The sequence below is a fragment of the Taudactylus pleione genome, unplaced genomic scaffold (assembly GCF_031769625.1).
Source record: "Taudactylus pleione unplaced genomic scaffold, aTauple2 ptg000162l, whole genome shotgun sequence".
NCBI lineage: Eukaryota > Metazoa > Chordata > Amphibia > Anura > Myobatrachidae > Taudactylus > Taudactylus pleione.
In genome coordinates, this window is record NW_028284564.1 from 10979649 (window position 1) to 10995223 (window position 15575).

A 15575-nucleotide genomic window follows, 5' to 3' on the forward strand; every position below is an offset into this window, starting at 1 on the left:
ACGAGCGAAGGACTTTCCTTCACTCGTTGTGTCTGATCAAAGGGGGCGTGCTGTCGATGTTGATTGACAGCACGCTCCCTTTGGTGGGCGTGCCGGGGGCGTGCCTCCCTGACGGTGGCGTTCCCAAGGGAACGCCTACAGTCAGAAGCCGGCCCACTGACATCACTAGTGAAGTCAGTGGGAGTGATTTTGGCTCTGATAGAGCCAAAATCACCTGCGGGCCTTGCGGTTGAAAACCTCAACCGCAGGCTCCGGCTCGCAGTGGCGATGGTCGTGATGGTCACGACCATCGCGGCCATCAAACTGCACGCTCGTATAGGCTGTGGGTGGTGACCCACAGCTATACGAGCGTCCAGGAGGACGCTCCATAATTATGGAGGGCGGCCCTCATTCAGAGCGTGCGCTCTGCTCAGAGCGTACGGCTCTGAATGAGGGCCATAGTCAGTTACACGCTGTGATCCTCATATAATCTTAGCGCAAAGAAATTATACAGACCCAAGTACAGTTATACATATGCAGCGCTCTGGGACAGATGTAGGCTTCAGCAAGAAACCCCTGTCTATCAGCATTCAGCAAGAAGACTCAGACTGGGGTCACAACACACACGTTTATACTCTCACAGAAACAGACAACACAATAGAGAGGCTTGTCGCTGATGCCATTGGTTCCCAGGAGGTTGCATCTGTTGCAGAGCATTTAACAAGTTGATTCAAATAGACACAGTCCAGCCTCTAACAACTGGTGGTCTCTGGTTTCCTGTTCATGCACATCCTAACAGTTGGTCATATAATGTACATGTCGGTGCTTTAAGTCTCTGCGGTCCATAAGTTGAGAATGCATGTTGCGATCTTCACACTGACGATATCAAAATGCTGTTGAAAGAGTGCAGATCAGTAAAATATCAAACATGACTTACTTATCATGTATTAAACCTTAGCTACTAAATTACCTTTATTTCACAGCAATTATAATAAATGAACAAACTTGAATCTTATACTTTAAAGCTTATGAGACCTTTTATGTGAATATGTACTGTATAAGTATGTGGGGTTTGATAGAAAGACGCTAGTTAACTTGGGGCAGATGCGTGCGCATGAAGCTAATAAACAGCGTTTTCATACAGGATCTTATGCGTTCGCTAATATGCGACTAGTTAACAGCGCAATTGTGCGTATTAATGTGTGTATGAGAAATGGTGAAAGATGCAATCGCATGATGCTAATAGTAATGTCACCATATGCACTTAAGAGTGAGTTTACCTAAAATGGTGCTTGGGCGGCCTTTCGCAAAATGGCATCTTGCGATCTCATTTTCTAAAATGGAGTCTTGCGGCCAGTCGCAAGATGGCGTCTTTACGATCTAATTTTAAGCTGATCTTGTCTCAGCCAATTGTCCAGCTTCTACATACTGTAATACGTAGGTAGGAACCACGGAGTCAAGTGACGAGGTGGGTATTGGTATTAGGCCCGACCAGATATGATAACACTGGAGAGGTGGATACGTTTAACTATACACAGGCTGTGATGGTAAAGCACTGGTGAAATAGATAGTATACTGCACACAGGCGACGGTGGTAACGCACTGGTGAAATGGAGGTATACTGCACACAGGCGAGCTGGTAACGCACTAGTGAGATGGACGATATAGCTGCACACAGGCTGAGGTGGTAAAGCACTGGTGAGATGGACGATATAGCTGCACACAGGCTGAGGTGGTAAAGCACTGGTGAGATGGACAATATAGCTGCACACAGGCTGAGGTGGAAAAGCACTGGTGAGCTGGACGATATAGCTTCACACACTGGGATAGCTCACTGAAAGCAAGGGAACCTGGAACGAGAGACCACTAGTAACACTAGCAGCAACAATGGTTGTTCAGGCAACTACCTGATACATAGGAGCAGGATGTACACCCCTGGAAGCCCGCTGATTGGTCCACAGCGTCAGCTGACTGGCTAGACTGTCAGGGAAGGAAGGCAAGTCAGAGGAGGAAGTGTCATGGCGGCGCCCATGATGGAGACTCCGATCCCCTTGCACCAAGCCGCCTGACACACCAGCATCAGGGAGAATGCTCAGCACCTCCCATGTCGCCGCACCAGCCGCCCGACTGCCCAGGAAGTCAGAGGAAGCCAGCAGGATGGTAAGGGACGGCCGATCCCCGGCTGAACTCTGACACCTCTCCTGACTGTGAAGAAAGATTCTCCACACTGTAGTCTTCCATTGTGACTTTTAATGGTGATTTCAATGTTGTCCACTGGCTGAGATCCATCTCATCTGAGGGTCGGGTTTTCCCCATTCACATCCAGAAGGTGACTCTTATGTTTAGCCGTGGCATCAGTCTCTCTTTTGGCAGAATTTGCACAATCTTGGGGACACCGTGATGACTCAGACAGATCCAGGGTAAACATCTGATCTGGTGTTGTATCTATTTCTATTAAACCTTTATGTGTGAGTTTAGTCATCTGCCACTTGTGGTGGAGCTCTTTTTCTGCTTTCTCAAAGATCTCCAGACACAACATAAAACTTAAACCTTAAACTGAAATGTTGCATTTAATACTCTATTCTGCTTGTTCACATATCTAAGTAATATGGTTAAGTGGACAGTGGGAAAAACGGCAATTTGAAGGTCACTATCTAACTGTATTTTTTAATGTCCATGTACAGATTGGGAAATTCCTTTACAGAACAGAAGGTTTGCAAAGGATTATTTAAGGCAATTGTTTATTTATTTTTGGAAAGCACGCTTCCTGTTCCTGGTCCCCTTCTGAGATGAATAAAAAAACACTCCCAGCAAGCAGGCATGGTGCTCAAGAAAGAATTCCCAAGAAAGACACAACGTAAGACTTAAACCTTAAATCTGAAATGTTGCATTTAATGCTCTGTTCCGCTTGTTCACATATCTGATATGGTTAAGTGGACAGTGGGAACAACGGCAGTTTGAAGGCCACTAACTAAATCTGTTTTTTTTAATGTCCCTGTACAGGTTGGGAAATGCATTTACAGAAGGAACACATATGGTGTCGGGTTCCCGGCATAGGTAAAATGACAGGCATCGAGATTTTGATGCCTGTCATTTGTACCTTGCCGGGATTCAGCAGTCGGGAAGCCGGCGGTCGGGATTCTGTCCATCGGCTTCCCGACTGCTTCCCTTACAGAAGGTTTGCAAAGGATTATTTAAGTCAATTGTTTTTGGAAGCACTCTTCCTGGCCTCCTTCTGGGATGAAAATCCACTCCTACTGTAGCCGCAGAAGCAGGCGCAGGATTCTCAAGAAAGACACAACGTAAGGCTTTAAATCAGGGGTAGCCAGCCTCTGTCCTCGAGAGCTCACGTTTTCCAGATGACCTACAGTAGCTGGTGCACAGGTGTATTCATTACTCAGCACCACATTTGAAAAGATCCACACGCATTGCATAAAATGGCACTACTACTGTGGACATTGCATAGCGAGCCCTACTACTGTGGCCATTGTATAAGGGGCACTACTACTGTGGCAGGGATGTGCAGTCAGGATAGGCAGGGGAGGCAGAGACATCCCTGTCATACTTCTGAGATTTGATATACTGTAAAATTGATTAGAATAATACAAAGAAGATATTTATAACTTATAAACATCTTTGTTTATTGTAATAATTTTTATGGTTAACAGTCACCTGCTTTGTGGAGCTTTATGGGACTCCCGGGAGATGAGGCAGCAACAGCTCAGCTTCGCTTCTGTATAGTGAGAAGCCACTTGCAAAGCTGGGGGCGGGGCCACACCACGGGCAGTAAGCTGCACAGAAAGATAGTTAATAGCGGCATGCCTCTGAGTATGGGGGCATGCCTTGAGCACTGACAGACTCCTTGGATGTGTCATGTGACCAGTAAGTGTGCTGCAGTGTTTAGAGATTGGTGATCAGTCAGCAGCAGCAAGAGAAGACACAGTGATGCAGGTAGGAGAATTAATGGACACTGAAGCTTAGTGTAGTTACAGTGAGTAGGGGAGTGAGACAGGCTTCCAGCACAGACCCATCTCCATGTGTGCCTACCCAGCCATTGACATCACCGCACGTCTCTGTACTGTGGGCATTGTATGGGGGGCACTACTACAGTGGGAATTGTATAGGGGGTACTACTACTATGTGTGGCGTAACGTGTATGAGGGGAACTACAGTGTGGTACACTACACTGTTGAGTGGCTACACTCTCTTTTCCGGCGCAACCTTTGATTTTCCATGCCCCCACCTATATATATACATTACTACTCTATATTTTGTACTTTTTTTGCATACTACATATTTTAATTGATTGATACTTATTCTGCGCTTAGTTTCTAGTTATAATGCTCTATGTGTGGAGCAGAATTTTCTCAGTTACACAGAATAAATGTATCTAAACCATCAAGTATCTTCCACTGCAGGGGTGCCTACACTACCAAGGGATGGAGATCCGGAGAGTCAGGGGCACATCTAGGGGGAGGGGCTATCCCATAACACTAGCGCTAGCTGTTATATAGCAGCACTGTGGCACATCAGCCAGGGACAGAGCAGAGACTGCTGCTGCTCAGTGATAGTGGGCAGGAGAGAAGCAGGGGCATATCTATGGGTGCAGGGTGTGTGGTGCATTTGGGCCCACAGGTCCAGAGGCGCACGCACCGCACACCCTGCACCCATTTTATCTAAAATGTACCTCTCCGAGGTCCCGTGTCAGGTGTCTCAGTGCTGCTCAAAATGCCGGAAAATGGCCACCGCTGCCAGTTTTCTGGCGTTTTGCGCATGCGTAGTGAAGAAATTGGCAGGAAAATCATGCCTGAGCCATTTCCCCTGTGATCTGCACATGCGCAAGTAGACTCTGGGCACACTCTAGTGCCCAGAGTCCACTGATGCTGTGGTGGCTGGCCAGCCGCGTCAGTCAGTTGCCGGCCGCCAGAGACAGAAGAGGGGGCCCCGGATGGGGAATGCACACAGGGCCCCTCCTCTCTTAAGATGCCCCTGGAGAGAAGTATTGGGGGGGAGGCTGCGATCTAGGCTGGGTGGTGTCGGGATTGTTTGGGGAGATCATAGTGAAATCAGAGAAGAGAGGGATCTACTATCAGCTACCAGGAAGTAGATCACATCAGGGTATCAGCCATTAATAGGCCAGTACCTGTCTGCCTGGTCAGAAAAGCTGGCAGATGGAGGTCAGGAGGTGGACCCCAGAGGAAGTCCCCGGATGTGGTCTTTCAGGTCAACAGCACTACTGTTCGATGTGTGTGAGGTGAGCTGGATGTAGGGAGTAGGTGGGTTTCAAAGGTGCTCAGCGCCCCATAGTGATCACACCCCCTGCACCCACAATAGTTTCACCCCTGATTATTAAGATGGGTTCATAAGTGCATTTCTGAGGTGTACAGTAAGCACATAGGATCATAAAAAATCATGTTTGCATCATTTTTAGGTTCTATTATTGCCCAAATCTGTCATGACACTTAAAAAAAGGCAATATGGATATAGCCCAAATATCTTACTACAAGGGCAACTACATTATCAAGACAATCTGAGTTTAATATACAGTATGTTGATGGACTTTCAAAAGATCTTTGTAATTGGTATTTTCATAAATTTTTATTCATACCCTAAAGCAAAATGATCCTGAATATGTTGGCAACTGTGATTGCAATAGCGATTACGCACACAGGGTCTGATTCTGTAAGGATCATAATGGCAAAGCTGCACGCAGGCAGCTTTGCAATTTCGATCCTTGCAGATATGGTAATGCATTACTTAACCGAGCTGCATTGTTCAACGCAGCATCGGTTAATCTGCGTACCATCAGCTGGCTGCTGTGACCCATAGGATCCTGCAGCCGGCTGCCGCAGTTTACAGGAAGAGGCCAGGAAATCTCAGTCACCCGACGAAGATCCTGGCTTCTTTCCTCCCCCTCAACGGCGGCGGCACTGTTAGAAGTATAGAGGTATTTTCTAGGACAAGTCCCGCAACAGCCTTAAGGACTGGTATACTTGGCAAGCTGCGGCCATTAAACAGCCTTGAGGGCTGATGAGGTGTAGCAAAAAGGTAGCCTTTAGGCTGAGTAGAAAGATGCGGCCTTCGGGCCATAGTAACAGCTTTGAGGGCTAGCAAGCCTAGACAAGATGTGGCCTTTGGTCCATGTAGCAGCCTTGAGGGCTGGTAAGTCTTGGCAAGATGTGGCCTTTGGGCCTTGAAGCGAAGTGCGGCCTGTGGGCCATGAAGCAAGATGTGGCCTGTGGGCCATGTAGCAGCCTTGAGGGCTGGTAAGCCTTGGCAAAATGTGGCTGTCATGCAACTCATGCCGCCGAGTTGACACAAGCAGCAGAACACTTGAATGCGCACACTGGCAGCTGATGTGCGACTTGTGCCGCTGGGTTGACACAAGCGGCAGTACACTTGATTGCTTACGCTGGACGCTGATGTGCGACTTGTGCAGCCGGGTTAACACAAGCGGCAGTATGCATGATTGCGCACACTGGACTCTGATGTGCGACTTGGGACACTGGGTTGACAAAAGCAGCAGTACGCTTGATTGCGCACACTGGACGCTGGAGTGCAGTCCGTGTCACCTAGATGACACAAACGGCTGGAGACCGAAATGTGGACCGTGCCGCCTGGATGATACAAATGGCGGGAATAATACAAAGCAGATAGGAGAACTGGATACTCGACTGAAACAGGAGACCAACACCAGATCCGGAAACACGTGAAAACGCTATCCCCGGCATCTGAGCAGCCTGCGCACCAGAAGGAAATAGCCACAGGAGCCAGTCTAGATCAGACCAGGGATGACGGACAGCTTATAGGAGGAGTTCAGTGAATGATCACCTGGCGTTCGCATCGGCGGCTTGTGACAGACACGCCTCCATTTTGGGTAACAGAGGCTGTCGCCACCCCCTCCCCGCCCCCAAACGGCAGCAGACTGTCAATCACTGACAGTCTGCTGCCAGTTTGCAAGCGTACTCGCAGACCCGTTCTGCACATGGGTCTGGCGCCTGCGCAGATTCCTAAGCATCGGGAATCTGCGTTCAGTAGTGCGACTGTGTGCATAATCGCAGTTGCGATTGGTACTGAATCAGGCCCCAAATACAAGACTGTGTTGTGCAAGTGTATTTATTTCTTATTTTAAATATAATTCGTTCTTTCATAACAATTTCCTTGGAATGTATGAAAATTATTAGAAGTATGAAAAACATTTTATGCTGAGTATCCTTGTAAGTAAGGCTGAATACAATGCTAGTATTAATTAGATAGGGGTCTATTTACTAAGCCTTGGATTGAGATAAAGTGAACAGAGATAAGGTACCAGCCAATCAGCTCCTAACTGCCATATCACAAGCTGTGTTTAAAAATGACAGTTAGGAGCTGATTGGCTGGTACTTTATCTCCATCAACTTTATCTCCATCCAAGGCTTAGTAAATAGACACCTTAGATTTTCACATTGCATTTACTGTATAGCAGGTATTCTCCAATAGCTGGAATTAGGTCCTTCAGACCACATGTACTGTCCTTAGAGATTTTTTATTTCTCTGAGTTTATCACTTCATAAACCCATCTCTGCTTCATGCGTAACTCGTTTCTACATTCCTGTCTGTCAAACTGACACTTGAGAATTTTAATTATTACTGAGTGCTGTCATTTAAGAATTTCAAACATCTTAATCTAAGCAAAGCTGCTTGTGGAGTCACCGCTATACTTGTTAGATTGTAAAAAGGTTTTTTAGTTTTTAGCTATTTAATGAGTATATGAAACTTACTCCACTTATGTTTCTATTCATTTGGGTATAAGATTTTACAAATGAAAAAGACATTATTTTTTTGTTTTAATATGGACTGTATGCTGTCTTATTATAATTTACTAACACTGGACAGGCCACATCTAATATCCATACATTGAATGTCTGGTTGATTTTGCTTTTTCTCTGATCATTACAGTAAAGCTGCTACATTGCAGAGCTATAATCCTTCTCTCAGGGACAGTTTAAGAGAGTAGGGGGTGTGCAGCCTCTGTGTGAGCCCACTCCACTCCACTTCTGGTTTTGTGCCAGAGTCTACTGACCATGCACAGGTCTCGGGGAACATGGCGCCTGTGCTATGTTCTCGGAGACATCTCTGTGCGCAAGCGCAAATCACCAGGAGAATGTCGCCACACAATTTTCTCTGTGATTTCAGTCTGCCGCATCGGCTGATGCAGGACTCCGGAGTGGTAAGTATAATAATTATATTGGTGCTGGAACGCACACCCTGCACCTATTATAGATACGCCAGTGCATTCTCTATGTTCTGTTTATTTCAGATTTGTAGGCATTGACAAAATGAAAGAGAAAAAAAAGTGTTGTCTTGAAGTAGCGCACATTTACATAAAAAACCTTTATGACATATAATAATGTAATACATATTATAACATCGACAGAGAAATGTTAAAACCAAAGTTAGCGTAAAGACATGTATCACATAAAATAAAAAATAAATAAATATGATTTAAAAACAGAAGAATCCCATTGTGTTTCTTATTTATATATTATTATTTCTTATTTATATTTTATTATTTCATTATTGAAATTGATTGCATATATTAGTTGAACAGTTGTAGAGAACCACAATTTTCAAATGGGGCTACTAGGAAGTTACACCAGATGTAATAGTAATAACAATACCCCGGTACCTCTCTCTCTATGAAATGTTTTTTTTTTAGATCATGTAGGAGTCGGTTTAAACTCATTATAGGAGTAATTTTCAACCCTCTTAGAGACAGTACTAATGTTATCAGTGTCGGAATACCCCCAGATTTTTCAATTTTTAACTTATAGGGGTAAATTTACTAAGAATCGAGTTTGGGTGAGATTGCAATCTCACGTGTTTAGGCATGTTTTTCAACTCGCAAATTTACTAAAGACAAACGCGAGTGAGTTTGGAAGAGAGTTTTTTCTTTTCACTGTTAAAACTTATGTGAGATAGAAAACTTACCAAAACTCACCATCTGCCAAACTAGGAAGTACTTTTCATGAAAAAGATGCAACTTGGGAATTTACTAAGATTCGAGTTTACAATCTCGGGTGAGATTGTAGCAAACTTACTGATAAATTCCAGTTTCAAATAGACCACCTCCTGAGCTGCGAGTTTGCCAGAAACATACACAGATAAGTGTGATTTGTGTATGTTTCTGCCTGTATACCTAAGGTAAAGGGTTTTTATGTTTAAAAAAATGACGTAGGGTCCCCCTCCCAAAAGTCATAACCAGCCCTGGACTTGTTAGCCAGTCCTGGTTGAAAATATTATGGAGAACAAAATGGGTAAGGTTCCACCGTAATTTATACATTTGGGGAGGGGCCCTAGATTGCACACCCTAAGCACAATGTGAGGTGCAACCTGCTGAGACTTGTAGTGCTGCAAGCATAAAGAGACAAATGCAAGTGCAAACTCTAACCATGCTGAACCTAATAACATAACTGCTAAATAGCATCAAAGAGGGTTCCGCCATAATTTACCAACCAGTACCAGGCTGCAGGGCCAGTCCTGGGTTTAAATATAGGGGGAAATATGTGTAGGGGTCCCCCTATATTTAAAACCAGCACCGGACCCAAACCAGCCGAGGTGTAATGCCACAGCCAGGAGACCCTATTACCAGGTCTCCAGGGCCAAAGCATTCTCACCCCAAGCCGATCAGGCCAAGCTGGTATCTCAGGGAGGTGGGGCCCCCCACATGAAGGGGTCCCCCCTCTCCTGAAACCCCAAGTTTGGTCTGAAGCCCGGGGCTCTTCTCCGCACCCCTGGGCTGTGGGTATGGGGGTAATAAAGTGTAAACTATTGAATTTACAGTGGAACTATAGGTGCCAGCATGCCTGCCCTTTGGCACTTGTGGAACTACAAGTGCCAGCAGGCAGTCGGTACCCGTACCTCTACTGTAAAATAAAGAGTTAAATAAAGACATAACACACACATACCTTAGATAGTAGATAAACTTAGAAGTTTATTACACACATACATCAATCACACATACTTACCTGTACCAGCCGTTCGTTCCACTTGTCCCAAGTAGAAATCCATGTGCATGGCTCTGCAAAAAAGATTGTATACTCCCCTCCATCCTGGTGCTTCCATCCGTAGCATCCAGGGTCTTGGCAAAACAATAAAACGACTTAACTGAACCAAGCCGAAGAAGTTTAAGTATATGCTGTTACATATACATAGAGCTCGCAAAATGACAGATGACCAAAATCATCTGTAATTTCTCACGGGCCGCTAGCCAATCAGCTTTACAATGGCTGGGACCTACGTGGAACCAGCCAATGAGCACCCGCTTTTAATTATATTTTAACCTGTTTTTTACAGGTACAACACAAGCAGCCTTCACATATCTCACTGATATATGCAGGCTGCTTGTTCGGGTGAGTTTGGCAGAGAGAAAACACTGCAATCTCGGGTGAGTAATCTCATCTAAACTCGCAACTAGGGGAAGAAATCTCAATCTACTTCTTAGTAAATTTGCGAGTTGAAAAACGGAAAACTCCCCTGAGTTTCGACAAAGTAGAGTGTTTAAAAAAAACAAAACTCGACCAAACTCGATTCTTAGTAAATTTACCCCCTTGGGGGGTACTTTATTTATCAAGCAGTGAAAAGTGTGGAGAAATGAACCAGTGGAGAAGTTGTCTATAGCAACCAATCAACTCATACCTATTTATTTTATAGACTGTACTTGATAAATGTTACTTCAAAGCTGATTGGTTGCTATGGGCAACTTCTGCACTGGTTCACTTCTCCACACTTTTCACTGCTTGATAAATAGACCCCATAGAAGTATAGGTTGGAGTATGAACTCCAGTTTGGTATTTCCAACATGAACATCAGCTTAGTACTTTTAGTCCCTTATTATATTGTCCAAAAATATTTCAAAGGTATAGATGAAATATTTATATACAGTACACAGTCTTAGGAGATACACCTTTTGTCTGTAATTACCCTCATAAATAATTTAGGGCAAATAAAGTTATCCGGACGAATATTATTTTGCTAGGCTGCACACAGATCTTGATATAATACTGTGAGCAGCAGCGGCTCATACCCTCTTAACCGGGGGCGTATTAAGAGAGGAGGGGGCCGTGTTCACTCACCGTCCGAGGGCCCCTCCTCTCTCCCCGACTGCCGTCAGCGTACTGACAGTAGCAGTAGACTTCAGGAACTAGTCTGTGACAGCATCTACTGCGCATGCGCAAGATATCGGGAAATTGGCATAACAGCCTCCATCTCCTCCTGGGGCTGCCTGTCCTGAGTGTAACTGGCAGGTGGCGCTTCCAATGGGAAGCCACCTTCAGTCACAGTGTAGCCTGTGCAGTCACGGAATACACTGGCTCCCTGAAGTAGTGGATTTTACTAGGTTGTGCCGAAGCTCTGCAGCCCCTAGGTAAAATCGCAGTTGACTGTGAGTATAGTAATGCTGCACTATATTTTTATGGTTGATCACCGATCTCAGTATATTTTACTGGATCCAATACAGCTTGCTGTAACCAGTGGGTTAAATAATTAATTTCTACATAAGCATATAAGTTGCAACACATATACCCTTGCTGGGCTCCACTGAAGTTTGAAAAGAGATTGTAGTTGCAATCTATGCAAAGACTGCTCAGATTTACCTTTAGTGTCAAACAAGACATATATTGAGGCCAAACTTGCACCTGTCACTATTAGAGATGTATAATGAGCCCTTCATGTCTTATATTGTGTTAGTTGTAGACAGTGAGCCACATTCCAGTGGAATGACCATTGTAAGATGTGTATAGACGCTAAGCATTATGGATTACTGACAGCGATGTCTTTGTCTGAGTATATCTTAATGCTTACAGAGCATATGCAAGAGATAAGAATGGTCCATGCTATATTGTACTAATCAGTGCTTATACCCAGTTTGTAACTAATAGGAGCTTAATATCTGGAAAGCCAACACCAGACTATGGTATATATGGTATATGTATATAAATCAAGACATAGACAAAGGCTCTTCAGCTCGTGCATGGACCTGAGACTCCAGTCGGGTGCCTGCAATTTAAATTAAATTAACTGTGCATTATTGCCCAGATGAAGATGAACTACTGTTGAAGGTAATGAATCAGTGGTGTCATCTGAATATATAGACAAAAGTTGAATATACTGTATACTTTGTATGTTAATTGTTTGTTTGTTACTTGTAAATAAAGTGTGTTAATTTGTACTCACTCAAATGGTAACTATTCATTTCGATCAGAATGAAACCCACCGTTATGCACATGCACAGATAGATACAATATTATTATTATCTGTTATTGACCCAAAATATTATAACATTTTCATCAATTACAAATTTAGGCTTAGTTTTAATAAAGCTTTTAATAAGTACAGAACAGTCAGCTCCTAACTGTCATTTTCAAATCAGCATTTGTAAAATAGGGGATTTGTCACTAGAAAGCATAATGCGTGACACACCTGTAATGTAATGTAACCCCTAATACTGTACTGAAACTATATGCCACATAAAATGGATTGCCATTTGAATGCTTCAAGAAAAGCCTTTTTATTAGAGCAGTGTAATGACATTTGGTGAGAGAGCATATTACATTATTAGAAAAACAGGACAAGCTGGGTCTCAGAGGACTTCACCTTATCAAGCTGCATCTATCACACTGCAGACTGTGCCGCTCTGTACTATATAATAATAATAATGGAAAGGGTAGAGCTTATGTTAACCAGCAGGGTCGAAACTAGGATTTTTGTCACCCGGGGTAAGGAAGTTGTTTGGTGTTTCCCCCCCCCCCAAAAAAAAAAAAACATCAACAAAGATGACGAAAAGGGTGTGTGGTTTCCTGACACAGTAATGCCCCTTATGACACATTATGCTGCACATTAATGCCCCTTACAACACATTATGCCACACAGTAATGCCCCTTATAACACATTATGCTACAAAGTAATACCCCTTACAACACATTATGCCACACAGTAATGCCCCTTATAACTTATGCCACATGGTAATGCACCCTTACACATTAGGCCACAGTAATGCCCCTTACACATTATGCCACAGTAATGCCCCTTACACATTATGCCACAGTAATGCCCCTTACACATTATTCCACAGTAATGCCCCTTACACATTATGTCACAGTAATGCACCCTGGTGATAGCAGCCCCCCAGAACTGACAGATAGAATACACCAGATTGGGGGGCTCAATAAGAACTATTAAATGTTCAGTGCTATAGATGCCCAGAGCTGCTGCGGGCTTGCGGGGCGTCGCCTGACCCTCAGGTCCTCTCCCTTCTCTTACCTGCCAGGGCTGCGCAGTGGCTGAGCTCGAGGCAATGGGGGATGGGGCATGCCAATATTCTGTGTGCAACTGAGGGTGTATCTGCATGTGAAATGCTATGTTACATTGTCACCATCGCTGACACTGTTATGTAGCATTTCACATGCAGATATAACCGCACTCGCACATAGAATATAGGCATGCCGCATATCATTTTAATCAGCAGAAGCTGCTTGTGCATCCTATTTTTTTAATTTTGAGAATAAGATGTATCTGATGGTAAAAATACGCTCTGCCCTACAGAGTCGCACGGCACTCATTCGTTATGTTTAATGCGACTTGTAGTGCATGGAGGTAAGATGTATGTGGACACATCTGTAGTTGGCCTGCAACAATGTTTAGGTAGGTGGTACGTGTCAAAGTAAATATCCACATGAATGCAAGGACCCAAGGTTTCACAGCAGAACATTGCTCAGAACATCACACTGCCTCCAAGGGCATACCTCCTTCCCATAGTGCAACCTGGTACCATCACTTCCGCAGGTAAACGATGCACATGCACCTTGCCATCCACATGATGTAAAAGAAAACATGATTCATCAGACTAGGCAACCTTCTTCCATTGCCCTATGGTCCAGTTCTGACGCTCACATGCATATTGTAGACGTTTTCGGCATGGGCACTCTAACCTTTCTGCGGCTAGCGCAGCCCGATATGCAGCAAGCTGTGATGCACTGTGTGTTCTTCTATCATTCAACACTGCCTGAGGAAGTGGCCAGGTGCTGTGAAATGCAATGTTAATTATTACTCTAACCATTGTTTCATTTTTAACACTGTTTTATTTTTATAAATGATTAATTTTTGCTTTTATGCTTTATTTTTATGCCTGATTTTTAACTTGTGATACTGTTTTTAAATTGTTATGAAATTATTTGTATTTTTAATTATTCCTCTAACTATTGTTGTCTACAATAGTAATTGTTATTTTAAAATTTCGCATAAACATGACAAAGGTGAGTTGTAAAGTATTATGCTGTTATTAATCTAACTTACAAATTATTTGATTTTTTTTTTATGTCATCCCTTATTTGCCAATTGCAGCCCATATTTCATGTTAGAGTAATGGGACATACACACTAGACGATAAAATTGAAGGATATGAACGATAACGATATCGTTTGATATCATACAACCATATATATCGTTCATATCGTCCAGTGTGTATGCACAAAATGACCAAAAGATGTTCGCTGCCGCGCGTCATTAATAATGTTTGCTCTTGTGCTAACATACAGGCCAATCTGACGATATTGTGCCCCTTGATGCTATGTTTGACCACTCATATCTTAAGTGCTGATACTACCTTTAACAGTTCTACAGTTTATTGCTTGGCTCCATTTATGGAGAGAAAAGTTTTGCATAGTGTTTTTCCAGATTCTCCAAACAGTCTGAAAGGGGATTTATCAGAGAAAATTTCTTTACCCCAGTCCTCAGCAGTCCAATCCCTGTACCTTTTGCAGAATATCAGTCTGTCCCTGATGTTTTTCCTGGAGAGAAGGGGCTTTTCTGCTGCCTTTCTTGACACCACTCCATCCTCCAAAAGGTGTCATCTCACTGTGCGTAAAGATGCACTCACACCTGTCTGCTGCCATTCCGGAGTAAGCTCTGCACTGGTGGTGCCCCAATCCCGCAACTGAATCAACTTTAGGAGACGGTCCTGGTGCTTGCTGGACATTCTTGGGCGCCCTGAAGCCTTCTTCACAACTATTGTTCATCTCTCCTTGAAGTTCTTGATGATCCGATAAATGGTTGATTTAGGTGCAATCTTACTATCAGCAATATCCTTGCCTGTGAAACCCTTTTTGTGCAAAGAAATGATGACTGCACGTGTTTCCTTGCAGGTAACCATGGTTAACAGAGGAAGAACAAAATTTCAAGCTCCACTCTCCTTTTAAAGCTTCCAGTCTGTTATTCTAACTCAATCAGCATGACAGAGTGATCTTCAGCCTTGTCCTCGTCAACACTCTCACCTGTGTTAACGTGAGAATCACTGACATGATGTCAGCTGGTCCTTTTGTGGCAGGGCTGAAATGCAGTGGAAATGTTGTTATTGGGATTAAGTTCATTCTCATGACAAAGAGAGACTTTGTAATTAATTGCAATTTATCTGATCACTCTTCATGACATTCTGGAGTATATGCAAATTGACATCATAAAAACTGAAGCAGCAGACTTTGGACCTCATTCAAAGTCTCTCGCTAGCGTTGTGCGCTCACAAGCGGCCCAATGGTTTGTGTACGAGCATGCGCACGCTTCAT